The sequence below is a fragment of the Giraffa tippelskirchi genome, chromosome 4, assembly GCF_054371585.1.
Source record: "Giraffa tippelskirchi isolate mGirTip1 chromosome 4, T2T-mGirTip1v1.2.pri, whole genome shotgun sequence".
In the NCBI taxonomy this organism is placed as follows: Eukaryota; Metazoa; Chordata; class Mammalia; order Artiodactyla; family Giraffidae; genus Giraffa; species Giraffa tippelskirchi.
The window spans coordinates 134236843-134264289 of NC_137278.1; the positions used below are offsets into that span (position 1 = coordinate 134236843).

The 27447-nt window shown below is 41.2% G+C and overlaps 1 long non-coding RNA gene across 1 annotated transcript in view; it reads left to right on the plus strand.

Moving 5' to 3' along the window:
• LOC145503885 (uncharacterized) overlaps positions 1–11195 on the plus strand; it is a 35935-nt gene extending 24740 nt beyond the window's left edge. The window contains exon 2 of the long non-coding RNA XR_014051868.1: positions 10088–11195. This is a non-coding gene — a long non-coding RNA (uncharacterized LOC145503885). The remainder of the gene's footprint in view (positions 1–10087) is intronic.
• Positions 11196–27447: the final 16252 nt, after the last annotated feature.

Below are 27447 nucleotides of genomic sequence, written 5' to 3' on the forward strand. Positions count from 1 at the left end.
TATGGATAAAGTAGTCAACGTAGTATTACTGTAACTTTAGCTCTGTTAGCACTTAGATCTACTGGTGATAGTGACTCACTGCCATGCACCTTTGATTTTTGAGTCTTCTCTTCCTCAACTAAGTCAAAGAAATAAATTCGGTGCCTCTAACAGCTCTTCAGAAGGGGGAATCTCCCAAGCTTTCAGCCATTTCAGCAGCTCTTTTCTGAAGGAGCTTCAAGTTTCACTGGTTTTCTTTAGTTTTAGTATTTCTAACTGAGCTCAGTGCTCTGAAAAATGCCTGCTTAGAGAAACAGAACCATTTGTAACTTCAAAATTGCCTCAAACTGTTCTTTGAAAAGATTTGTGAAGACTTCAACCTTTCCGTTGTCAGTGGGAGTGGACTATTATTAGCACCCAGTTTTGCATGGATCTTCTTGGATTCAGTTCTGATTTTGAAGGGGGGAAATTATAGGATGTTTCTCGTGACAGGACCAAGATCACAGGAGGGTTGGGATGGTTGGTAATGATGGTCTGTCTTCTGTTTCGCGCTGACAAAAAGTTGAGTTGTTTTACTTTTTTCTTCAGGAAAGGGAATAAACTAGACCAAGGAGGTTAAAAAAAATTGCAGGTTTTTAAAGAATTTAGAGATCCAGCATTCTTTCTACTGTATATGATTTTTCAATCTCACTGTACTCAATCAAGAGAAATATAGTGGAAAACATCTTCACTAACCAGAACCCAACTCCCTGAAACTATGACTTAAATAGACTAGAAACATAAACTCCATGCTGCTGCTGCTGCTAAGTCACTTCAGTCGTGTCTGACTCTGTGCGACCCCACAGAGGGCAGCCCAGAAAACATCAAATAACATTAAGCTAGCTGGCCTCGGTGATTAATCAAAAATCAACAACAAGGATATGTCTGTGTATAAGTTGTCAGTCCAAGCTCCTATTCCTTATACATATAACATTGTATTGAAATTTAATTTCCATGAAAGAAGAGATGTTTGTTTTATTCTCTGTTACGCCCTCAGTCTCTAGGAGAGTACTTGGCACATAGTAGGCATTCAGTCAATATTTATCAAATAGACTGATGAATGAATAAAAACAGTATGTTTGGTGCTAAAAAGATGGGAAGTGATGGTTTGAGATTATGAAGCAGAAGTATTGCAAGGTCTGTAGTAAAAACAACATAACATCTGTGATGTTGGGATGGAACTATAACTCTTCAAGCAGAGCAGTTGACTTGTAAAGCATTGAGAAATATACTGACAAAGTACTGACTTTTTAAAAGAAATGGTTAACCAGAAATATTATTTCATCTAACAGTCCATCAATTCCAAAACCTCTAGTTGAGGTTTCAAGTTTAAGAATAACAGTGCAGACTTTGCATTTATTAATACTACTTTATGAAAATCCATCCTTCAACTAGATGGGCCCTTCACCAGATGTTCTGATAAGATTTGTTGTTCCTTTGTTTCAATTTTGAGAAGAGGCCATTTCAATTTAAGCTCCATATTAATTTTCCTGCATTTAATTGAGACTAGCTAACATTGGCACAGAGGTCCTATCTGAGCCTTTCTGAGATGCAGAAGATGAGAAGCAGAGAAGGGAAGATGGAGATTAGGATCTCAGCTGTGGTTGCAATATCATGGTAAACTGAGCGAGTCCTTCATAAAGCATATTATGGTGATGTTCCCATTTGTAATTTGTATTGCCTGGATACAACTTTTTATCATTAATCCTTCTTTACTTTTCAAAATTAAAAATGAGAGGCAATTGCCTTGGGGGCTTTTGTAAACAATGGTATTTGCATTCATCCAGCATGAAGAGAGTCAATCTTTCATTAACTTCATGAGTGTGTTTGAGGTGCCTTCCCCCTTTTCTAAGTTTTCCTTTATTTTTTGAGATGGTGGCAGAGCTCTATGGGATATTTGACTGTTGCCATTCCATTATTTGAAAGCGTTATTGTTCAGTTGCTAAGTCATATCTGAGTCTGTGCAAACCCATGGACTGTGGCACGCCAGGCTCCTCTGTCTTCTATTGTCTCACTGCATTTGTTCAAATTCATGTCCATTGAGTTGGTGACACTATCCAACCATCTCATTCTCTGTCAACCCCTTTTCTTCCTGCCTTTAACCTTTCACAACATCAGGGTCTTTTCCAATGAGTCAGCTCTTCACATCAGGTGGCCAAAGTATTAGAGCTTCAGCTTAAGCATCAGTTCTTCCGATGAATATTCAGGGTTGATTTCCTTTAGGACTAATTGCTTTGATCTCCTTCAAGTCCAAGGGACTCTCAAGAGTCTTTTTCAGCACTACAATTTGAAAGCATCAATTCTTCAGCACTCAGCTTTCTTTATGGTCCAATTGTCACATCTGTACATGACTACTGGAAAAACGATAGTTTTGACTATACAGACCTTTGTTGGCAAAGTGATGTCTCTGCTTTTTAATATGCCGTCTAGGTTGGTCATAGCTTTTCTTCCAAGGAGCAAGTGTCTTTTAATTTCATGGCTGCGGTTACTACCTGCAGAGATTTTGGAGCCCAAGAAAATAAAATGTGCTACTGTTTCCACTTTTCCCCCATCTATTTGCCATGAAAAAATGGGACTAGATGCCATGATCTTGGTTTTCTGAATGTTTAGTTTTAAGCCAGCCTTTTCACTCGCCTCTTCATCAAGAGGTTCTCTTTGTTTTATGCCATAAAGGTGATATCATCTGCATATCTGAGGTTGTTGATATTTCTCACAGCAATCTTGGTTCCAGCTTGTAATTCATCCAGCCCGGCAGGTCACGTGATGTACTCTGCATACAAGTTAAATAAGCAGGGTGACAATACAGAGCCTTGTCATACTCCTGATCTAATTTGACCTCATCAGTCTACAGAATTTCCTGTGGCAGCACTCCATCTTCTCAAATAGAAATCTAGCATCCCCTTTCTCAAATTGCCCCTGTTTATTCTGGGGACCCCCAAAGATGTGCTTCACATTTGCCTACAGACCCACCTGTCAGAAACAGTTACCCTATGGCATGGCATCTACCACGCAGCCTTCCGTTGGCTGCACTTACTCATATAGTTGGCGCTAGTTCATGTGCCTGATGCACAGGGAGGTCAAACAAATTGAAATGTCAGAGTTTGGAGCAGAGAAAGATTTATTGCAGGACCATACAAGGAGATGGGTGGCTCATGTCCTAAAAAAACCCTGAGCTCCCCAAGGGTTCCGGCAAAACACTTTTTAAAAGCAAGTTTGGTGGGCAAGGATCACAGGATATGTGCTCAGATTGTTCAGGGTTTTCTGACTGATGGTGAGGTAACAGGGTGGTGTCACCAGGGTTAACATTATTGTCCTTAGGCTCCAGGAGGCCTGGGGCAATGTGCTTATGGTCATCAAGTAGTTAATACCTTTCATCTGTAAAACATTTCAGGAAACGTGCATCAAATACTATTAGCCAGGTACTTTAGAGAGGAATTAAAGCAGTAGATATGCAGGAAGGCCTGTCCTGGGAAGGCCCCATGGGGTCCTTACAATGTCTTTGCCTTTCTGCCATTTGACCATCTACCCCTGCTGTCGGGAGCCGCATTAGGCATTACTGACAAAATGGAGGCACGGCCCCAACCCCCTCTCCTCATCCCGCAGGCATGGTCCCGGGATGAAGGAGTTAGGTCTTGTTTCTGACTTGTCCTTTCCTTCCTCTGGTTGAGTTGGCTGAAAAGAATGTTATAATCCATAAAGTTAACTATTGACATTTGTTCAAGGGTCTTCACAAAGAATGTTCCAGGATGAGCACATAGGCTGCAGCCTGAGGCCATGGGAAACATTGTTATCTGAAACCTGCTTGTAAGGGAAATGTTTATGGCAAAACAAGTTTGCTCAGTTTAGAGGTTAGGAATAATTAAGAATAGTTAGAAGCTAAAAGTTTAAGGTATGTTGTAGTGTTGGCATATTTTACTATAGCTTATGGAAACTAGGTATTTTAGAGATACTAATGCAAATAATGGTAGTCATTCAACTACCATTCCCCCATCCCATCTTAATTGCTGTAATGTCTGTTGTACATCCATCTTAACTTTAAGACTTTTACATGTGAATTCATTGAATATATTGTGTTTTATGCAGATGATATATTGACTCATTCTGCGGTTTTCTTTCTTTGCTTTAGCTATATTTTTGAGATCTATGCATGTTGCTAAATGTAGAAGCAGTTCATCCTTTGTAATTGTTAGGTAGATTGCCATTATGTGACTCTACCACATTTTATTTACCCATTTCTCATGTGATAGGGAGAAGGCAATGGCACCCCACTCCAGTACTCTTGCCTGGAAAATCCCATGGACAGAAGAGCCTGGTAGGCTGCAGTCCATGGGGTCACGAAGAGTCACACACGACTGAGCGACTTCACTTTCACTTTTCACTTTCACGCATTGGAGAAGGAAATGGCAACCCACTCCAGTGTTCTTGCCTGGAGAATCCTAGGGACGGGGGAGCCTGGTGGGCTGCCATCTATGGGGTTGCACAGAGTCGGACACGACTGAAGCGACGCAGCAGCAGCAATAGCTAAAAGCCTTTTTAGGAGATGATGATCTTAAGTTACTAGGGGATAACAGGATTTAGAAAGATAAGAAATAAACTGACGAATGTGATATACAGCCCAGAGACAAACTTGAGTTACAATGTTATCACAAGGACACTTAAGAGGGAACTCTGAAGGACAACAATGATTTATGGAGACAGTAAATATGGGTGAGGGGAAACTGAAGATGTCATACCTCTGACCTAATGCTTTTGAAAAAGTATAAAAGAAAACCTGATGCTTAAAATAAACATGCATCCCAGTGCTTTGAGTGAGAGACTGCATCATTTTCTCCGCCGACATGCAGTCCAAATGAGTGAGAGGCTGCATCATTCGCCGACCCCGTTCATCCCTTCAGGGCGATTCCCTGGCTGCCGGAGCTGGACTCTGGCACCCTGCCAAGTGCCACTGTCTGAGGTGAGAATGTAAGTGTTCATGCCAAAGGTGTCATATTCTTAGGGTGTGGGTGTGGATTTTATGCAGAGGAGAGGGAGAAATGCACTTCCTCTATTTCTGTACAGCACTTGGTCACTGGGCCCTTAAGGAGATCTGATTACATCCGGAGTTCTTTCTATGCGTCCAGCTCTGGCTTCCACCCTCACTCAGCATGTTACAAATTCTGTCATAACAATAATTCTGTCAGTATGTGGCACTCATTCCTCAGCCAGAATTGTTTTGAAAACATTCCCTAAGTTTCTAGTTGCCATTCCCCTCCCAACCCCCACCCCCTGACTGGGGCTAAGACACCAGCTGGGGCAAAGGGGCCACAATCCTCATCTCTTCCCTCTCCTCTGGCGCTCGCTCTCCAACCAGAGTCGGTCACAAGCAGAAGCTCCATGGACCTCCCTGGTACAGAGAGGCTTAGTGTAAATGGGGCAGGAGCACAGTGAGGTGATGGGATGAATGTGTACTCTAGCAGCTGGTTAAATGCTCTCTTATGGAAGAAATCCATTTTCTCTGATTTCTGAAGTGATGAAACAAAACCTAACCACCTTGGGCTCCACACACCATTTCCTTCAAGGCACCGCTCAGGGGAGTGCCACCTGCCAGCCCTCCTGGTGTCTGGGGCTTAGTCATTCCTCTGTTGAATATAAAGGGTCTTTGTGGAAATTTTTCTTAAGGACAAGGAGTTCTTCACATGCCCCCTCAAGACTAGGATTTGTATTTGTTTGGTGCCCTGCAACTGGAAGCATCCCTTTTCCTTTCCTACTGAGCCATGGGGAACAGGTCGTCAGTCTAAGCGGCTTCCCCTCCTCTGAGGCTCCTAGGAGATCAGAGCAGACATTGCATCCCTGATGGCTCTAAAGGGACAGTCTCTTTGTTTTCTCTCCTCCACCTCTTTCTTTACTCAGCTTCGATTTCATTTTCTTGCTATTCTCACTGGGGACAGCTTTGATTTCTCTTCCTCGTGTTTTCCTGATTTTAGCTGGTCTGAGATCCAGACGCTTTTTAATAAGGAAAAGTACTGAGCAATAATATTATTTAAAGAGTCATTGGCTAGGACATACCAATATTAAAAGGAACAAACAGATAGGTTTCTGAATTCCCAAAAGGAATTTCTTTGCACTAGCAATGTCTGTGACCCAACATTTAAAAACCATAATAGTCAAGGTAATGACCAGATAAAATTATGAGGCTTGGCTCCTTTGGAAAAAAACCTTGAACTAATTTAATTCATGCCTGTGAGGATAGGATGCAAGTTAATATTGATTTACTAACTCAAATAATTCAAAAGTCCAAGAGTGAATAAATTTTCATTGAACTTGGTTTTCTTACCCAGATATTATGGGCAGTTGGCCCACTCTGCTTCGAGGATAAAGTAACGTGAAAAAAGAAAAAGAAAATTTAATTTTTGATTCCTAAGCTAAAGCCAGTACCATATGTTAACTGTAAATATTCCACTCAACTAAATTCAAAATTTCTCCACAATTTGGTATTCAGTCTCCTCCAATAAACATCAACAAATGCTGAACTGGAGAAATTTGAGGAGGGTATTAAAGGGGCCTTTTTAAAATAATTCTGTTACAGTAGCTAGATATATAAAGCTATATGGCATACAGTTATACATGATATGTGATAATAACTTTCATTTTTGGGGTTTACTATATGCCAGATACCTTGTCAGACCTTTACTTACATTATCTCATTGAGTCTATGCACTAGTATTTTTAAAAAATTTTTTGGAGGATAGTCAATTTACAAAGTTGTGTTAGTTTTTGTTGTACAGCAAAGTGAATCAGTTATACATATATATGTATTTACTCTTTTTTAGATTCTTTTCTCATCTAGATCATTACAGAGTACTGAGAAGAATTCCCTGAATTTTACAGTAGTTCCCTATTAGTTTTCTATTTTATATATAGTAGTGTGTATATGTGGAGAAGGTAGTGGCAACCCACTCCAGTGTTCTTGCCTGGAGAATCCCAGGGACAGAGGAACCTGGTGGGCTGCCGTCTATGGGGTCACACAGACTCGGACACAACTGAAGCAACTTAGCAGCAGCAGCAGCAGCAGCAGTGTGTATATGCCAATCCTAAACTCTCAATTTATCCTTCCCCGCACCCCACTTTCCCCCTGGTAACTCTAAGTTTGTTATTATGCAGTAGATAGTTTTGATTTCCATTTTATAGATCAAGAAGCTAATGCTCAGTGATATTAAGAACTTTTCCAAGTTAATACCATCTCTTAGTGGCACGACCAGGATTTGAACCTACATGTCTGACTCCAGAGATTATGCATTTAACCCTTGTGCTATGAGGCAGGAGGAGAAAGCCACTTAAAAAAATAAAAGATTAAATCTTAGTGCACTCTCATAAAATTTGAACTGTGGTGTTGGAGAAGACTCTTGAGAGTCCCTTGGACTGCAAGGAGATCCAACCAGCCCATCCTAAAAGAAATCAACTCTTAATATTTATTGGAAGGACTGATGCTGAAGCAGAAGCTCCAATACTTTGGCCACCTGATATGCGAAGAACTGACTCATTAGAAAAGACTCTGAGCTGGGAAAGATTGAGGGCAGGAGGAGAAGGGGACGACAGAGGATGAGATGGTTGGATGGTGTCACTGACTCAATGGACATGAGTTTGACCAGGCTCTCGGAGAGCCTGTTGTGCTGCAGTCCATGGGGTTGCAAAGAGTCAGACACGGCTGAGCAACCGAACAACAAAAATTGTCACATTCATTCAAACTAGCTAAGAATCTGAAAAAGTAAATGCTGGAAAAGATGAGAAGCAAACAGTAAGAAGGGTTGACGTATGCCAGGACCAGTGGGTGGAGTACGCCAAAGGGCAACAGCGGAGAGCACAGAGGAAGCAGAAGTCTGAGGGAGCCAGGAGTCAGTGCACAAGGGTGAGACAGGCAGGAAGATGCTACTGCCGGACATCACCCAGAAGATGGTGGGGAGGGGCTGCAGGGATAAGAGGGCAACAGGAGTACCCAGAGCAGGAGCACGCACTATGGCAGCTGACTGTGGATGTTCATATTGCTGCTTTATATTTTCTAAGAATTCACCAAGTCAGTGTGCTGTGCTGTGCTCAGTCGCTTTAGTCGTGTACAACTCTTTTCAACGCTATGGACGGTAGCTCACCAGGTTCCTCTGTCCGTGGGATTCTCCAGGCAAGAATACTGGAGTGCCATGCCCTCCTCTGAAGGATCTTCCCAACTCAGGGATAGAACCTACATCTCTTACAACTCCTACATTGGCAGGCAGGTTCTTTATCACTAGCGCCACCTGGGAAGTCTCCCTGTGTCAATAGCCAGTGCCAACAGAACCCCTCTAGGCTATATGGCCCCGGAGTGAGATTGGGCAGTTTGAGGCTCTAAACTGAGGCAGAAGGAGAACCACAGCATCTGTGCAGGAGGAAACAGTGACTAAAGACTGCATTTTACAGATTCCAGGTGGAAAAGTACCAGGAAGTATAACATTCAAGGGGCTTTGCTTCTTCAACCCCGTAATCCTCACTACTTCTAACAGAGTTCTATTAGATTATGCCCACATGTCTCCCAAGAGCAAAAACCAGCTTCTAGAGACAGCTCAATCTGAACCCACAAAAAAAACATTTTCTTAGCTACATTGCAAACGACAGGGCCCCTTCTCACTCATTAAATTCAGTGAGTCAAAAGTTATTCAGTCGTATACATATCATGGGTTAACCGTCATCTATTGCCACCTTACTGCTCATGTTCTAATTGCAAATTTTCCCCTTGGAATGTAGTACTGGAAACTGCATGTTTCATTCTATATGTGGCATGACCAGCAGGGAATATAATGGATATACTACTTACTTGTCATTTAAATTGCATTAGCATTGTAAGCTGCCACATCACACTGGTATTGAGTTCATGGCCATTGAAAACTACTAGATCTTTTTTACTTAAATGGCCACTATCAAGCCAGATAGCCATCTTATATTTATGAAAACTCAGTTAAAAATAACTTTTAAAGTGGTTTTTGCCTGTATTTCTGTTAATTTCTTTGTGGTTTTTAATAGCCTGACACTCCAAATTGCTGAAAGCAGGTTGAATTCCAGCCTGTTTATGACATCAAAATCAACAGTATCTGTTCTTCAGGCTTTGTGATATCCACCGCTATGACAAAATGTCTTCTATGTCTTCACTAAATTACACAATTTTCAATCAAAATCAATAGATATTTTGTCAAACATATGTTCTGAATTAGCCACTTTTCTAATGAGTGAGATGTATTGATGATGTATGGATGAACTAGATAGAATTAGTACCAAAGAGGCTTATGGAACTTGGAGGAAAAGGCATGAGTACAGCTAAGTACAATACGATATGAGTAAAGTCCTGTGAAAGCATTGGAAATTAGCAATTTATTGAATCACTTTAGCCATTATTTCAGTTTCTTATACACGGTTGTCCACTGGTATTCGTGCGGGCCTGGTTCCAGGACCCCACAAATCCACAGAATCTGTGGATGCTCAAGTTCCTTATATAAAATGGTACAGTCAGGTCTTCTGTATTTGCAGGTTCTGTATTGACAAATATAGGAGAATCAACTGTAGGCCATCTTCACTGAACCTGTTCTCAAACTTCCAATTGGTTGGTGTGGTACTAATTCAACCCGAAGCTAGGTCTGCTTGAAGCTACTAAACCAAGCGATTAATGAAGACATCGCCGCACTGAGCTGAGCACACTGGAACATGTGAATTCAAATGTATTAAGAATGTTGATGCACATTACCAATATATTAGAAACACACAAATATCTCATCATATCAATACTTTCTGTGATTTTAACTTGAGGACAACAACAATGAGAAAGATAGTGCACAAGACAGATGTGTCTCACATATGCTGCCTCTTCTAGGATGCAAAGATAGCAACAAGAAAGCAATACAAAACAGACTTCCACCTGCAATGCTGAATGGAAGCCTAGCCAGTGGCTCACTTACCACATCTCTGTATCTTGTAGCCAGCCACCGAGCATGGCCACACAATTTTTGGTAGCTGAAGCTAGAAGAATTTATTTGGATGGTTTGACTAATTGTTCCTTTCTCTTACCTTTCAGATGGAAGGAGGAAGAGGAGGAGGAAAACTTTCTGCCCACACTTTTTACTAGGCTGCCAAATCTACACTGGGCTTGTTGACATTTACTAACGTCTCAGCAGGGATAAGAGATTACCTATTCAGTTGTGGGGGCTTTTGGTATTTTACACTAAAAACAGTGACTCAAATCTGAATATAATTGGAAGAAGAGAGATTGGTTCCACAGCATCGAGACTCCAATCAGAGCTTTCTTTTCTCTTTTGATACCCTCTGCCCTGTGTGCATGCATGCTAAGACATTTCAGTCATGTCTGACACTTTGCAACCCTATGGATTGTAGCCCATCAGACTCCTCTGTTCATGGGGGTCTCCAGACAAGAATACTGGAGTGGTTGCTATGCCCTACTTCAGGGGATCTTCCCGATGCAGGGATCAAACCCGCATCTCTTATGCCTCTTGCATTGGCAGATGAGCTCTTTACCACTAGCACCACCTGGGAAGCCCACCCTCTGCTCTAGGAGAGCCTTCTGCAGTCCCGCTCAGACTGTCCTGGCCCCCTTTCCTGAGACAGGCACCTAACTATGCTTCCCCAGCTGGGACCCCAGGCTCAGACCTTTCCTGGGCTGTGTGTGAGGCCGGTGCTCCCCTCAGCCAGAAGGCAAGCCAGGGCCAGCAGCCCAGAGATGTTCACTTGAGTTTGTTTGTCTTGCTTTTATTTCCTTCCCTCCCTCCCTTGCTTCCTTCCTAAGTCATTTGAGTATTTTATTACTAAAGTTCAAAACTCAGTTCTTGGCCAATGCAAGTATGAAATACAATTTTTGAAAGATGTAATAAAAAGATGAAATAAACTGTTCATAGAGAGCCAATGGAGCAAATGGAGTCAGGGAGCTGAAAAATGATGCTGGAACAGTTGGACATTGATATGCCAAAAAAAAAAAAAAAAGGAACCTTGACTATTCCTTGAACCATATATAAACATGAACTCAAAATGTTTCATAGATCTGAATGTTCAATGTAAAACAATAAATGTTCTAGAACAAAACATAGGAAAATATCTTTGTGACCTTGGATTAGTCAAAGACTTTTTGGATATGATACAAAAGCACAAATAAAAAAATGAAAAAAAAAAAACCAAACAAACGATAAATTGGACTTCATCACAATTAAAACCTTCTTTTCTTTGAAAGACATTTAAGAAAATAAAAAGACTAGCTATACACTGAGAGAAAATACTTGCAGAACATGTAGCTAATCAAGGACTTGTAGCCGGAGTATATAAGTAACTTTCCAAAACTCAGCAATAAGGAAACAAATGACCCAGTTTAAAAAGGGAGGGGGTCAAAAGATTTGAAAAACTTTCACCAGAGATGATGTACAGATGGCAAATAATCATGTAAAAAGAGATTCACATAAAAAGATGCTCAACATTGTTAGTGATTAAGTGTGAAAGTGTTGTTCACTTGGGTCTGACTCTATGCGACCGTGGACTGTAGCCCACCAGGCTCCTCTGTCCATGGGATTTCCCAGACAAGAATACTGGAGTGGGTTGCCATTCTCTCCTCCAGGGGATCTTCCTGACCCAGGGATCAAACCCGGGTCTCCTGCATTGTAGGCAGACTCCTTACAGTCTGAGCTACCGGGGAATTAAAACCATAGTAGAGATACCATCTCTTAGAATGGCAAAAATAAAATGAAACAAACAATACCAAGTGCTCAGGAAGTTGCAAAGCAACTGAAACTCATGCACTGTTGTGGAAATATAAGATGGTATAGCACTTTGAAAAACAGTTTGGTAGTTCCTTACAATATTAAACATATACTGACCTTATAATTCAGCAATCCCTTCCTAGATTTTTACTCTGGATAAATGAAAATCATATTCACCCAAAAACTTGCACTCTACTTTTATAGCAGCTTTATTTAAAATTTCCAGAAATAGGAAACAATGTATTTTGAGGGTAAATGGATAAACAAGCTGTAGTACATCCTTACAATAGAATACTACTCAGCAACGAAAAGGAATGAACTGTGGATATAGGCAATGACATGGATAATTCTCAAGTGCATTGTGCTATGTGAAAGAAGCCAGACTCCAAAGAGTACATATTATATGAGTCCCTTTATGTGACATTTTAGAAAAGACAAAACAATAGCAACTGAGAACAGATTAGTGATTGTCAAGGTCTGGAAGGTGACTACAAAGGGGCACTAGGGAACTTTGTGGGTGGCAGAAATGTTTCTATCTTTATTGGGTTGGTAGTTGGGCTTCCCAGGTGGCGCTAGTGGTAGAGAACCTGCCTGCCAATGCAGGAGACATAAGAGAGGCAGGTTCAATCCCTCGGCTGGGGAGATCCCCTGGAGAAGGGCATGGCAGCCCACTCCAGTATTCTTGCATAGAGAATCCCATGGACAGAGGAGGCTGGCAAGCTACAGTCTATGGGGTCACAAACAGTCGGACATGACTGAAGTGACTTAGTACTTAGCATACATGCATGGGGTGGTAGTTACATGGGTGTATACATACATAAAAATTCATTAAGCTGTACCTTCAGATTTGTCTATGTTACTGAAGACATATTGTTTCTCAGTTAAAACATTTAAGAAATGAAGATAAAACAAAAATATTTTCAGATAAAAGAAACAATTTATTGCCAAAAGATCTTCCCTAAAAGATGCTATTAGATGGGAACTTGGATCTTCAGGAAGGAAACAATTACATTGAAAATGGTGAGTATGAGGATAAATATAAATGCATTTCCTCAGTTTTCCCTTCATTTAGCTTTAGGTTGAATTGAAAACACCTTTGCTAAGAAGGAGGTCGGTGGGGGGATTTTTTTAGGAAACAAGGAGAAAGCCACCAAATCAATTAGAGATTCCTAGCTCCTCAAAATTTGGTTCTAGCTTAATGCCATGACGCAGAGTAGATTCAAACTAGGTCTTCATGAAGCCAAATAACCTGGTGAATAAAACAAATTTGAGTCAATTATTCCCAAACACTGCTAATTGGCTGTTTGGTGTCCATGACTTGCTGTAAGCAGATACTAAAAAATGTTTGTTAGGTAATTATAACTTTAAGTGACCCACTCCAATATTCTTGCCTAGAGAATCCCCATGGACAGAGGAGTCTGCAGGCTACGTCCATGGGGTCGCAAAAAGTTAGACATGACTGAGCGACTAAGCACATATATAACTTCTAATTCCAGTATTTGAGAAATTATTCTACAAATGTTAGAACTGGTAAGTTAAAGCCCACTGTGGTTTGGAAATGCTGAAGTCATGGGCCAAGATTTAAGTCGAGGTAAGTTTGTTTCCAAATTCTGCTTCACTATTGATACTGCACTGATTTTAACCCTGACTGAGTTACTTATAAATGAAGATGGTGATAATAACATTGTTATGGGGATTAAATGAGAAAATATCTACAAAGTACCTGGGATATAAGAAGAACTCCAATAAATGGGAATGTGTCCACAAAAATATGACCTCTAGTTAATACATCTTAGAGCTGGCCAAGACTTCAGTGAGGAGGAGGCTGCAGAATGCCATCTTTTTTGGACTGACCACTGCACTGTCCTGTGACCAGAAACACTTCTTATTCCTGACAGCCTTCTAATCAACCATACATTCAGGTTATCATGGGCTGTTTAAAGGAGCAACAGTAATGTTCTCCTTATAACTCACTACATTACATATTGGAAAGTGGAGTGAATTTCAATAATCTTCGGGTTATCTCTGGGCACTTTTAATTAGCAGTGGTTACCTCTGAGCGCCGAAGAATTGATGCTTTTGAAATGTGGTGTTGGAGAAGTCTCTTGAGAGTCCCTTGGACTGCAAGGAGATCCAACCAGTCAATCCTAAAGGAAATAAGTCCTGAATATTCATTGGAAGGACTGATGCTGAAGCTGAAACTCCAACACTTTGGCCACCTGATATGAAGAACTGACTCATTAGAAAAGACCCTGATGCTGGCCAAGACTGAAGGCGGGAGGAGAAGGGGACGACAGAAGATGAGATGGTTGGATGGCATCACCAACTTGATGGACATGAGTTTGAATAAGTTCCAGGAGTTGGTGATGGACAGGGAAGCCTGGTGTGCTGCAGTCCATGGAGTTGCAAAGAGTTGCACACAACTGAGTGACTGAACTGAACTGACCTCTGAGGCTTACCCCAGCCACATTTCAGGACCCAAACATTTCTGCTCTGAAGCAAAGGGCTGTCTGATAATGCTTGGATTAAATATGGATTAAAGGATTGCATTGGATTCCCGTCCTTTTCATTATAGGGGACTGGAATGCAAAAGTAGGAAGTCAAGAAACACCTGGCGTTAACAGTCAAGTTTGGCCTTGGAGTACAGAATGAAGCAGGGCAAAGGCTAATAGAGTTTTGCCACAAGAACACACTGGTAATAGCAAACACCCTATTCCAACAACACAAGAGAAGACTCTACACGTGGACATCACCAGATGTCCATCACCGATGGTCAACACCAAAATCAGACTGATTATATTCTTTGCAGCCAAAGATTCTCCCATTCTTTGTATGGAGAAGCTCTATACAGTCAGCAAAAACAAGACCAGGAACAGACTGTGGCTCAGATCATGAACTGCTTATTGCCAAATTCAGACTTAAATTGAAGAAAGTAGGGAAAACCACTAGACCATTCAGGTATGACCTAGATCAAATCCCTTATGAGTAAACAATGGAAGTGACAAATAGATTTAAGGGACTAGACCTGATAGACAGAATGCCTGATGAACTATGGACAGAGGTTCGTGACATTGTACAGGAGACAGGGATCAAGAAAATCCCCATGGAAAAGAAATGCAAAAAAGCAAAATAGCTGTCTGAGGAGGGCTTACAGATAGCTGGGAAGAGAAGAGAAGTGAAAAGCAAAGGAGAAAAGGAAAGATACTCCCATCTGAATGCAGAGTTACAAAGAATAGCAAGGAGAGATAAGAAAGCCTTCCTCAGCGATCAGTGCAAAGAACTAGAGGAAAACAACAGATTGGGGAAGACTAGAGACCTCTTCAAGAAAATTAGAGATACCAAAGGAACATTTCATGCAAAGACAGGCTCGATAAAGGACAGAAATGGTATGGACCTAACAGAAGCAGAAGATATTAAGAAGAGGTGGCAAGAATACACAGAAGAACTGCACAAAAAAGATCTTCACGACCCAGATAATCACGATGGTGTGATCACTCACCTAGAGCCAGACATCCTGGAATGTGAAGTCAAGTGGGCCTTAGAAAGCATCACTACGAACAAAGCTAGTGGAGGTGATGGAATTCCAGTTGAGCTATTTCAAATCCTCAAAGGTGATGCTGTGAAAGTGCTGTACTCGATATGCCAGCAAATTTGGAAAACTCAGCAGTGGCCACAGGACGGGAAAAGGTCAGTTTTCGTTCCAGTCCCAAAGAAAGGCAATGCCAAAGAATGCTCAAACTACCGCACAATTGCACTCATCTCACACGCTAGTAAAGTAATCCTCAAAATTCTCCAAGCCAGGCTTCAGCAGTACATGAACCGTGAACTTATAGATGTTCAAGCTGGTTTTAGAAAAGGCAGAGGAACCAGAGATCAAATTGCCAATATCCGCTGGATCATCGAAAAAGCAAGAGAGTTCCAGAAAAACATCTATTTCTGCTTTATTGACTATGCCAAAGCCTTTGACTGTGTGGATCACAATAAACTGTGGAAAATTCTGAAAGAGATGGGAATACCAGACCGTCTGACCTGTCTCTTGAGAAACCTGTATGCAGGTCAGGAAGCAGCAGTTAGAACTGGACATGGAACAACAGACTGGTTCCAAATAGGAAAAGGAGGCCGTCAAGGCCGTATATTGTCACCCTGCTTATTTAACTTATATGCAGAGTACATCATGAGAAACCTGGGCTGGAAGAAACACAAGCTGGAATCAAGATTGCCGGGAGAAATATCAATAACCTCAGATATGCGGATGACACCACCCTTATGGCAGAAAGTGAAGAAGAACTAAAGAGCCTCTTGATGAAGGTGAAGGAGGAGGGTGAAAAAGTTGGCTTAAAGCTCAACGTTCAGAAAACTAAGATCATGGCGTCTGGTCCCATCACTCCATGGGAAATAGATAGGGAAACAGTGGAAACAGTGTCAGACTTTATTTTTTTGGGCTCCAGAATCACTGCTGATGGTGACTGCAGCCATGAAATTAAAAGACGCTTACTCCTTGGAAGGAAGGTTATGGCGAACCTAGATAGCATGTTTAAAAGCAGAGACATTACTTTGCCAACAAAAGTCCGTCTAGCCAAGGCTATGGTTTTTCCAGTGGTCATGTATGGATGTGAGAGTTGGACGGTGAAGAAAGCTTAGCGCCGCAGAATTGATGCTTTTGAACTGTGGTGTTGGAGAAGACTCTTGAGAGTCCCTTGGACTGCAAGGAGATCCAATCAATCCATCCTAAGGGAGATCAATCCTGGGTGTTCATTGGAAGGTCTGATGTTGAAGCTGAAACTCCAGTACTTTGGGCACCTCATGCGAAGGGTTGACTCATTGGAAAAGACCCTAATGCTGGGTAGGATTGGGGGCGGGAGGAGAAGGGGACGACAGAGGATGAGATGGTTGGATGTCATCACCGACTCGATGAACATGGGTTTGGGTAGACTCCGGGAGTTGGTGATGGACAGAGAGGCCTGGCGTGCTGCAATTCATGGGGTCGCAAAGAGTCGGACGCGACTGAGCGACTGAACTGAAATGAACACTCGTTGAGCTTCTAGCGTTTGCTGGACATCATGCTAGACGCTTTCTTATATATATTTATTCTAACTCATTTCAAAAAGAATACTCTTTAATGCAGCTGGTCGATTTCCCACAGATGGCTTCCTTGATGTTTCAAAATATATGAAAAACTCAAGAAGTATTTGTGAGGCTTTTGTGATCAATATTTAAACAACTGATGAAAATTGTGTCTCTTATTTGGGCATTCCCTTTTTCTTCTAGTATCTCAGAGATCAATCCTATTCATCCCAAAATAGTGACTGTGAATCTTCTTTGTCAGGATGGCTCAAATCCTATGATAAATACAGACATTCTGTTTTTCCCCCCACCATGTTCAAAGTGGGGGGATTTATGTGTTTGTGCACAAAGTTAAAGAACAATAAATAATTCTGAACTTTCCAAAGGGTACTATAAATTATATATTAGCTTAAGGGTGGGGGGGACCTGTTTACAACTCTTCTGATGGTTGGTTTCTTCCTTCTACGACATGCCATAGTTTAAATCATCCAATTTAATGCCTGATGGGTCATTCTGAGCCATTTGCTCTGTCTTCCATACAGCTCACTCTGACTCAGAAAAAGGCAAAATTTTTAGTGTTCTCTTTCTTCACTCCTTTAGTTCCTTTCCTCTCTTTACTGTCCTGTCTTACCCACTGTCTGTTTCAATGATTTATCTCCCCTGCAAACTGCCCTACAAACACACAGATACAATTTGGTGCTTCCCAGCTTTGTCTATTTCAAACTGATTTCCTTTGGCCACCTCCTCAATACCTTTCCCTCCGTGACATGCCTATGTCCTCTGGGTTCTCAGGAGACGAGTCTTCCCTTCTTCAATATCACCAGGAAAGGGAGGAGAGGAGCTCACTGCATGCCAATCCTCACCTTCCCCAGACATGATCTCCTGGCAAGAGCTCTGGAAGAAGGCACTGTTGCCTCCATCTTCTAGGACGAGGGTCAGAAAGTGGATGCAATTTGCCCAAGTTCACAAAGACAAGCAAATGTAGAATTGAGATGTACACCCAGGTCCTTCTGACCACAAAAGTCATGCTATTTCACCATGTTATCCTGTTCTCTATGACCTATGGGATCATACTCAAAGTTGATCAGTCTAGCACTCATATATATTCTCGATCAGGATCCAGTTTTGTACGGCTAGTTTTATATTAGCCCAAACTCCATCCAGGCTCTACTGATTTATGTCTTAAGGCTTCCCTTTTGGAATCTTTCATTTTATGCATGGAATAGTTGAGATGAACAGAACATTATTTCAAATTCTCTTACTAGAATGTATTGTAAATCACCAGCTGTTTGGACTGTGGCCAGTAGCCATTTGACCATACTTAATTCAGAGACTTGCTATGACATGTTTCTGAGGTCAGCTACAAGTTTCTAGGCATCCATATTTTAATTCCTTCAAGTTTGGGGCTGTATGTGTTAAGGAAAAACAAAGCTGGACATTAGTTGAAGGTAGTAAGAACAGCCTTTCTACAGTAACTACTGTAGTGGGGGAAAAGGACTTCAGTAGAAAACCAAACTCAACTCTGATCCACGTAGGGATGTAGAGATGGAGTGGGGACTTGAGCAAAGTCAGGAAGTGGAAAATTACAAAAAGCAAGTGAGGCGGTGGGGGTGGATTAATGTGATTAGGCCACCTGGGATTATTAACTGGCCCTGTGGAAGTGAGACTCTTACCCTCCCACAGACACTGGAGGAAAGGGGCCCTATTCAGGTATTGGCTGGAACAGATGGTGAATTCTTGAGTCAGTCTTGAGTTTCCCCAGACAGGAACTTAAGGGGGACTGTGTCATTCCAGGGACACGGCCTTGAGCTGTTAGAAGGCATGTCAGTGTTTGTTCAAGATCTTAGTGTGGGGGAGTGGGTACACAAAATCATTTGTGATGAGAGTAAAGAACAGTTTTCAGATGTAACCTAAAGAAATCATGCCATAATAATGATCTTAATGTATACAGCTATTAACATATGATTTCTTTTTGTGACTAAATTTATAATTTCATTTACTAATATAAAGTCAAATGAATACTACCATATGAACTATGTAATTGAGTAAAGGACTAATTGCACATTTTGCCCCAGCAGCCCCCGAAAACATTCCTAAGTAACAGCATAATACGTTCAAAACCATCCGCAAAGGATAGCCCTGAGTCAGCCATCTGAATCAGTCTTTTAAATGGAGGAACAACGTTTTGTGTGTATAACTCAAATAGTCTACTTTTACCCACCAACTTTAACAAAATCAAGGAATTAGTCATAAAAGTCTTTAAACAGGCACTTAAACAAGTAAATATAGAATGGAAATTTTTATGATTCCTTTCATTGTAGAAAAAATACTGAAACAACTGACAATAAATGATCTATGTTCTCTCTGAAGCTGTTAAAAGAATATACGCCAACAGGCTGGATGCAAGAAGGGGTTTGGGGAAGAATGGATACATGTATATGTAAGGGTGAGTCCTTTCACTGTTCACTTGAAACTATCATAACATTGTTAACTGGCTATACCCCAATTCAAAATAAAAAGTTTAAAGTTTGAAAAAAATAAATAAAAAACAAAATAAAAAGAATATGTGCCAAATAACTTATCAGAATGTTTTTCTGGGACAGACAGACAGACAGACACACACACACACACATACACACACACTATATACATATATATACACACACACATTTCTACACATATATATGAAAATGTGAAAACCTCCATAAAGCTAACAAAAATGAAAAACAATTCTAGAAAAATTGCCCATCATTCATTCATTACTGGTTGTAAAACTGTCTTATCTTTGCAGTAACAAGAAGTATTAGATGGGAGAATATATTATAGGAAAAGGAATAAATATTTCACTAAATCACATATTCCCCTGGTGAGGTTGGTTCTGTACTATATGCTAAAGGTTCAACAGGAAAAAAAAAAGCCTCATCTTACTACAGATCACATTTGGACTTAGATGATGGCAGTAGATCTGGGAGAAAACTGAACAAAGCGGTTCTGGGTAGGAATTTGCAAACCTGTAGTAAAATACTTAGTGCCCAGAACACAGTAGGCATTCAGGAGATATATGTTAAGTGGAGTTTTCAAAGTATGTATTTTGGCCACATGTAAATAAAGTATTTAAGATATTGAGTGATACTTACATTTCAAACTGTTGAATCACCCTGAACAAGCATCTGTTTCAAAGAAATGATAAAGAAAAAGAACCTCTGTTCAGTTGCAAAGAAGCCATATTATTAATACCATCTTTTCTCACTGTTGCACAGAAGCACTGAATTTGATTGGATATTCCTGGCACCAAATCTTCCCGCCAAGAAACAGAGCTGAGACCAGAGAAAGAAGCCAGAGTGCCCTGTAAAGAGCCAACTGAAGCTCTTGGAGTCAGAGCCGGTGGGTTTAAAGCCCTTATCACAGAAGAAGCACCCCGAGCCCCAAATCAAACTTTACTTAATCTCATTTAGCACAGGACTGAAACAATTTTGTTTACCTGGTTTCTATGCCACATATTAGAAGGGTTATATACAATGTTAATTTCCTGGGGTAGAATTTCACAGCCATCAAGCTTTAAGAAATATGAGGTCCCTCTTTGGGGTTTCCCTGGTGGCTCAGACGGTAAAGAATCTGCCTACAATGCAGGAGACCCAGGTTTGATCCCTGGGTCAGGAAGATCCCCTGGAGAAGGGAATGGCTACCCACTCCAGTATTCTTGCCTGGAGAATTCCATGGACAAAGGACCCTGGACGGCTACAGTCCATGGGGTTGCAAAGAGTTGGATATGACTAAACGACTAAGCATACAGCACACAGGTCCCTCTTTGGAGCCTATTTTTATTCTGAGTCCTATATCAGGACTTCTGCCTCTGTCCCCGAGTTGCTTCCTTTGTATAATTGTTTATATCTCTAGTTTCTCTTGTAGGGTAGGTACTTACAATGTCCAACTGATGTTTGTATTTCTTGTTCATTTAAAACTTTTCCCCAAACCTTGACACGGGGTATACAATAAATGCTTGTTAAACACAAATCAAAACAGAGAATGAGAAGAGTTGATGTCCTGTTGGATGAAGCAAGAAGTCACATATGGTGGGTGACAGTATAGGAAGAAACTAAAATCAAAGGGCTGATATATGAGGAAGCCCAAACACAAACACGGGAGCTCTTCTGTTTAAGAAGAAAGAGCTCCAAGTACGCAGAGCTCAGGAGCCCTGGGGAACTGCATGGAGATTCAGAGGTTGCGGTACCTGCTGCTCAGAATCACCAAACGGAGTCTTCCCAAGGTTTAAATGAGGAGTTATGTGATGGGTTTACAGAGGCAAGGGAAAAATGAGATGCCATTTTTCTATCTATCAAATTAGCAAAGCTGTTTTCTTAAGATCAAGCCCAGTGTGGCTAGGGGCACAATAAAATGGGTATGCTTATAAAAATTGTTGCCCCTTCATGGATCACAGCCTTGTTGTGGCGACAGGGCTTGTATAACTCCATGAAGCTATGAGCCATGCTGTGCAGGGCCACCTAAGACAGAAGGGTCATAGTGAAGAGTTCTGACAAAACATGGTGCACCAGAGAAGAAAATGCCCACACGCTCCAGTATTCTTGCCTAGAGAACCCCGTGAACAGTATAAAAAGGCTAAAAGATATGATACTGGAAGATGAGCACCCCAGGTCAGAAGGTGTCCAATACACTACTGGGGAAGAGTGGAGGGCAATTATGAATAGCTCCAGTAAGAATAAAGCAGCTGGGTCGAAGCAGAAAAGATGCTCAGTTGTGGATGTATCTGGTGGTGAAAGTAAAGTCTGATGCTGTAAAGAACAATATTTCATAGGAACCTGGAATGTTAGGTCCATGAGTCAAGGTAAATTGGACCTGGTCAAGCAGGAGATGGCAAGATTGAACATCAACATCTAAGGAATCAGTGAACTAAAATGGAGAGGAAGGGGCAAATTTAATTCCAGTGACCCTTATATCTATTACTATGGGCAAGAATCCCTTAGAAGAAATAGAGTAGCCCTCATAAATAACAAAAGAGTCAGAAATACAGTACTTGGGTACAATCTCAAAAAATGACAGAAAGATCTCGGTTTGTTTCCAAGGCAAACCATTCAACATCACAGTAATCCAACTCTATGCCCAAACCACTGATGCTGAAGAAGCTGAAGTTGACTGGTTCTATGAAGTCCTACAACACATTCAAGAACTAACACCCAAAAATACATGTCTTTTCCATCATAGGTGATTGGAATGAAAAAGTAGGTAGTCAAGGGATACCCAGAATAATAGACAAGTTTGGCCTTGAAGTACAAAATGAAGCAAGGAAAAGGCTAACAGAGTTTTGTCAAGAGAACATGGTCATTGCAAACACTCATTCTCAACAACCCAAGAGACAACTCTATGTATGGACATCATTTGATGGTCAATACCAAAATCAGAGTGATTATCTTCTTTGCAGCTAAAGGTGGAGAAGCTCTATACAGCCAGCAAAAATAAGACCTGGAGTTGACTGTGGCTTGGATCATCAGCTCCTTATTGCAAAATTCAAGCTTAAATTGAAGAAAGTAGGGAAAACCACCAGGCCATTCAGGTATGACCTAAATCAAATCCCTTATGATTATACAGTGGAAGTGATGAATAGATTCAAGGGATTAAATCTGGTAGACAGAATGTCTAAAGAACTATGGACAGAGGTTTGTAACTGTACAGGAGGTAGTGACCAAAACCACCCCAAAGGAAAATAAATACAAGAAGTCAAGTGGTTGTCTGAGCAGACTTTACAAATTGTTGAGAAAAGAAGAGAAGCAAAAGTAAATGGAGAAAGAGGAAGATTTACCCAACTGAATGCAGAGTTCCAAGACTAGCAAGGAAGGATAAGAAGGACTTCTTAAATGAACAATGTAAAGAACTAGAGGAAAACAACAGAATGGGAAAGACTAGAGAACTCTTCAAGAAAACTGGGGATATCAAGGGAACATTTCATGCACGAATGGGCACAATAAAGGACAGAAACAGTAAGGACCTAGCAGAAGAAGAGATTAAGAAGAGGTGGCAAGAAAACACAGAAGAACTATACAAGAAAGGTCTTAATGACCCAGATAACCACAATGGCATGGTCACTCACCTAGAGCCAGACATCCTGGTGGGTGAAGTCAACGGGGTCTTAAGAAGCATTACTAAGAACAAAGCTAGTGGAGGTGACAGAATCCCAGCTGAGTTATTTAAAATTCTAGAAGATGATGCTGTTAAAGTGCTGCACTCAATATGCCAGCAAATTTGGAAAGCTCAGCAGTGATCACAGACTGGTTTTTACCCCAATCCCAAAGAAGGGCAATGCCAAAGAATGTTCAAACCACTGTACAATTGCACTCACTTTACATGCTAGCAAGGTTATGCTCAAAATCCTTCAAGTTATGGTTCAACAGGATGTGAACCAAGAACTCACAAATGTACAAGCTGGGTTTCGAAGAGGCAGAGGAGCCAGAGATCAAATTGTCAACATTTGATGGATTGTGGAGAAAGCAAGGGAGTTCCTAAAGAACATCTTCTTCTGCTTCACTGACTAGGCTAAAGCCTTTGAATGTGTGGATCGCACCAAACTAGAATATTTTAAGAGATGGGAGTACCAGACCATCTTACCTGTCTCCTGAGAAACCTGTATGTGGGTCAAGAAGCAACAGTTAGAACCAGAAATGGAACAACTGATTGGTTCAAAATTGAGAAAGGAGTATGACAAGGCTGTATATTGTCATGCTGCTTATTTAACTTAAATGCAGAGTACATCATACGAAATGTTGGACTGGATGAATCATAAGCTGGAATCAAGATTGCCGGGAGAAGTATCAACAACCTCAGATATGCAGATGATATCACCCTAGTTGCAGAAAGTGAAGAGGAACTAAAGAGCCACTTGAGAGGGTCAATGAGGAGAGTGAAAAGGCTGGCTTGAAACTCAACATTAAAAAGATGAAGATCATTGCATCTGGTCCCATCACGTCATTGCAAATAGATGGGGGGAAAAATGGAAACAGTGGCAGATTTTATTTTCTTGGGCTCCAAAATCACTGCAGATGGTGACTGCAGCTATGAAGTTAAAAGATGCTTGTTCCTTGGAAGGAAAGCTATGGCAAACCTAGACAGCGTATTAAAAAGCAGAGACATCACTTTGCCAACAAAGGTCCATATGGTCAAAGTTATGGTTTTTCCAGTAGTCTTGTAGGGTTGTGAGAGTTGGACCATAAAGAAGGCTAGGCACTGAAGAATTGATGCTTTTGAATTGTGGTGTTGAAGAAGACACTTGCGAGTTCCTCGACCTGGAAGGATATCAAACCAGTCAATCCTAAAGGAAATTGACCCTAAATATTCATCAGAAGGACTGTTCTGAAGCTGAAGCTCCAATACTTCGGCCACCTGATGTGAAGAGCCTACTCACTGGAAAAGACCCTGATGCTAGGGAAGATTGAGGGCAGGAAGAGGAGGGGGCGACAGGGAATGAAATGGTTAGACAGCATCACCGACTGCATGGACATGAATCTGAGCAAATTCTGGGAGATAGTGGAGGACAGTGGAGCTTGGTGTGCTACAATCTACGCGGTTGTAAAGAGTCGGACACGACTTAGTGACTGGACGACAGCAACATAAACTCTTGGGTTGTGCAAACAGTTCTGTTTTAAAAATCTTTATATTGTTTAAAAGCAACTTGTAAAAGTTTTAACCACAATACAAGATGCTTGCAAAAATGTGTGACATGGGATGTTTATTGCAGCATTAACACTATGAAATAGAGACATACTCATCAACAAAGATTTGTAAAAAAAAAAAACCTGGAATATTTCTACTTAATATAAATGTATACATATGCGTTAAAAGGATGCATGTGCACGTGAAAGGATATAGATTAATATATTAACAGTGGATGGTAAGCTCACAGATGGCTTTTATTCCTTCTTTATAATTCTGGTTTCTACATTTTCACCAATAGATATGAGTTTATTTGCTGATTAGAAACAAGGAGAAATTTTCTATGTGTGTGTTCAGGGGTAGGCTTTAGCTATATTTAAAGTTCATTTATGTATAGAAACCCATTCCTTGACCATAGTGTTATAGACTTGTAGGAAAGTTCTGCTATGTGCCTGATGTTATGCTGCTATATGCTGTTTGTTAGGTCCTTAAGAAGATAAAAGACATGGTCCCTGCCCTCATGGAACTTAGACTTTACAAGGAGACAAATTTTCACTCTAACATTTACTGAATATTCATTGGTGCTAGGTATTTAACTTAGATTATTTCATTAAATCTCCATGATGATTCTTTGAAGTCAATATTTTTCTTCTCATAAGGAGAAGTTGAAGCTTAGAGAGGTCAAGCGACTTGCCCACAATCACAGCTAGTAAGTAATACAACAGAGCTTCAAACCCAGGCAGACCAGTTCTAGACAGTCTTCAGCAAGATTGCCACAAACAACTGTAATAAAGGAAATACAAGCTAGTTCAGTTCAATTCAGTCACTCAGTTGCATCCGACTCTGCAAACCCATGAACTGCAGCACGCCAAGCTTCCCTGTCCATCACCAGCTCCTGGAGCTCACTCAAACTCATGTCCATCAAGTCAGTGATGCCATCCAACCATCTCATCCTCTGTCATCCCCTTCTCCTCCTGCCTTCAATCTTTCCCAGCTCAAACACTCACAGGCAGGTCTGGCTCAGTCTCTGTGGGGTCTCCTGGTGGTGCACACAAGGTTTTGTTTGAGCCTTCTGAGCGTCTCTGGTGGGTATGGGGTTTGATTCTAAATGCGATTTTGTCCCTCCTACCATCTTGCTAGGGCTTCTCCTTTGCCTTGGACATGGGGTATCTTTTTTGGTGGGATCCAACATTCTCCTGTCGATGATTCTAATTTTGGAGTTCTTGCAGGAGAAGATGAGCACATGTCCTTCTACTCCACCATCTTGTAAAATAATTATTGTTTACAAGTTTCCCCCACAGTCAGTCTCTCCCATTAGGAAGCTTCCATAAGCCTCTTATCCTTCTCCATCAGAGGACAGACAGAATGAAAACTACAATAACAGAAAACTAATCAAACTGATCACATGGACCACAGCCTTGTCTAACTCAATGAAACCATGAGCCATACCTTGTAGGGCCACCTAAGACAGACAGGTCATGGTGGAGAGCTCTGACAAAATATGGTCCACTGGAGAAGGGAATGGCAAACTACTTCAGTATTCTTGCCTTGAGAATCCCATGAACAGTATGAAAAGGCAAAAAGATATGACACTGAAAGATGAACTCTCCAGGTTGGTAGGTGCCTAACATGCTACTGGAGAAGAGTGAAGAAATAAAATACAAGCTAGGATGGAGGTAAATACAGAGTGCTACTGGAATACTTACGACATGTTTCTAACTGATAGTGGAGAAAAGGATGGGGAAGGCTTCCTGGAGGAGGTGTCATTTTCATGGAGTAGAATGTTTAAAGGAGTTGGGGTCTATAGACAGGAGCAAAAGTTGGTTCCAGGCAGAAGAAGCCACGTGTACTTGTACTCAGAGGGCAGAGAGAACAGGGCACACTCAGGGAATGCACATGGTTCCTTACGGTTGGAGCAAGAGTGCAAGGGGGTGTGAGGATCCAGTGAGCAAGGCTGGGACCTCAGAACAAAGGGACATTCTTGCCTAATCCCACACTACTGCACAAAATGGAATCTTTCTGTAAGTTTGCACTAATGGGTAAGAAAAAGGGTTAAGCAGGCTTTAAAACTCCCATGCTTGTTTGACTGATTACTGCCATGGTAACCCAGCGGCCGCCAACACTTTTCAAGGCCTCTTCTTTAGATACAATAATAAACAGTGATAAAACATTATCTCAAGGCTTTATATTTTTGCCATCAGTTAAAATTCTGTTCTTGGCTATGGTGAAGACTTCTTCAAATCACAACCAAAAAAAGAAAAAGAAAAAAAGAAACGGGAAAGAAAAGAGAAAAGAAAGCAAGAGAGAGAAAGGTATATTCTTAAATAATGTACTGGAAATGCTTTATGCATATGCTTTAAGAATTCAAAGCCCTTAACATTTTAAGCCCTTGAAAAGGCCAAAAACCTTATGAAGGCAGAGAGTTCCGAAAGGGCTTTCTCCCTCCTAAGAATGAAGACTTGACAGAGGATAAACAAGGACACTGCATTTTGTAGCTTCGCAAAGCATTAGCCCCATTATGTCTATAATGATTTCTGTGGAGGTGAACAGCCACCCCCTCACCCTTGCTTTCCCTGGTAACTCTTGCTGAAAGAGAGGAGCCCAATCTCCCCATTATTGCTGTGTGACAGCTGTGTGATGGGTGGGAACTTGTTTCTAAAACAATCCACAAATATTTAGATTTGGTACCATTCTGAGAGCTACTCTCAACTCAGGCAGTTTCTTCTAAGAGGCAACTCCTTAGAGTAACTGTGGGCTTCTCAGCTGGAGAGGAGACATAGCTGGGTGCAAATCATCGCTCCCACTTCTTCTAGCATCCTCCCCTTCAAACCTTACCTAACCTCCAGGAGCTCAGTTTTTTGCTTTGTGAATGGGTTTTCTACCTCTTCTATGCAATAGAGGTGGAAAATTAGAGTTAAAAGGTCTGGGGCTCACGAATATACGCATATTATCT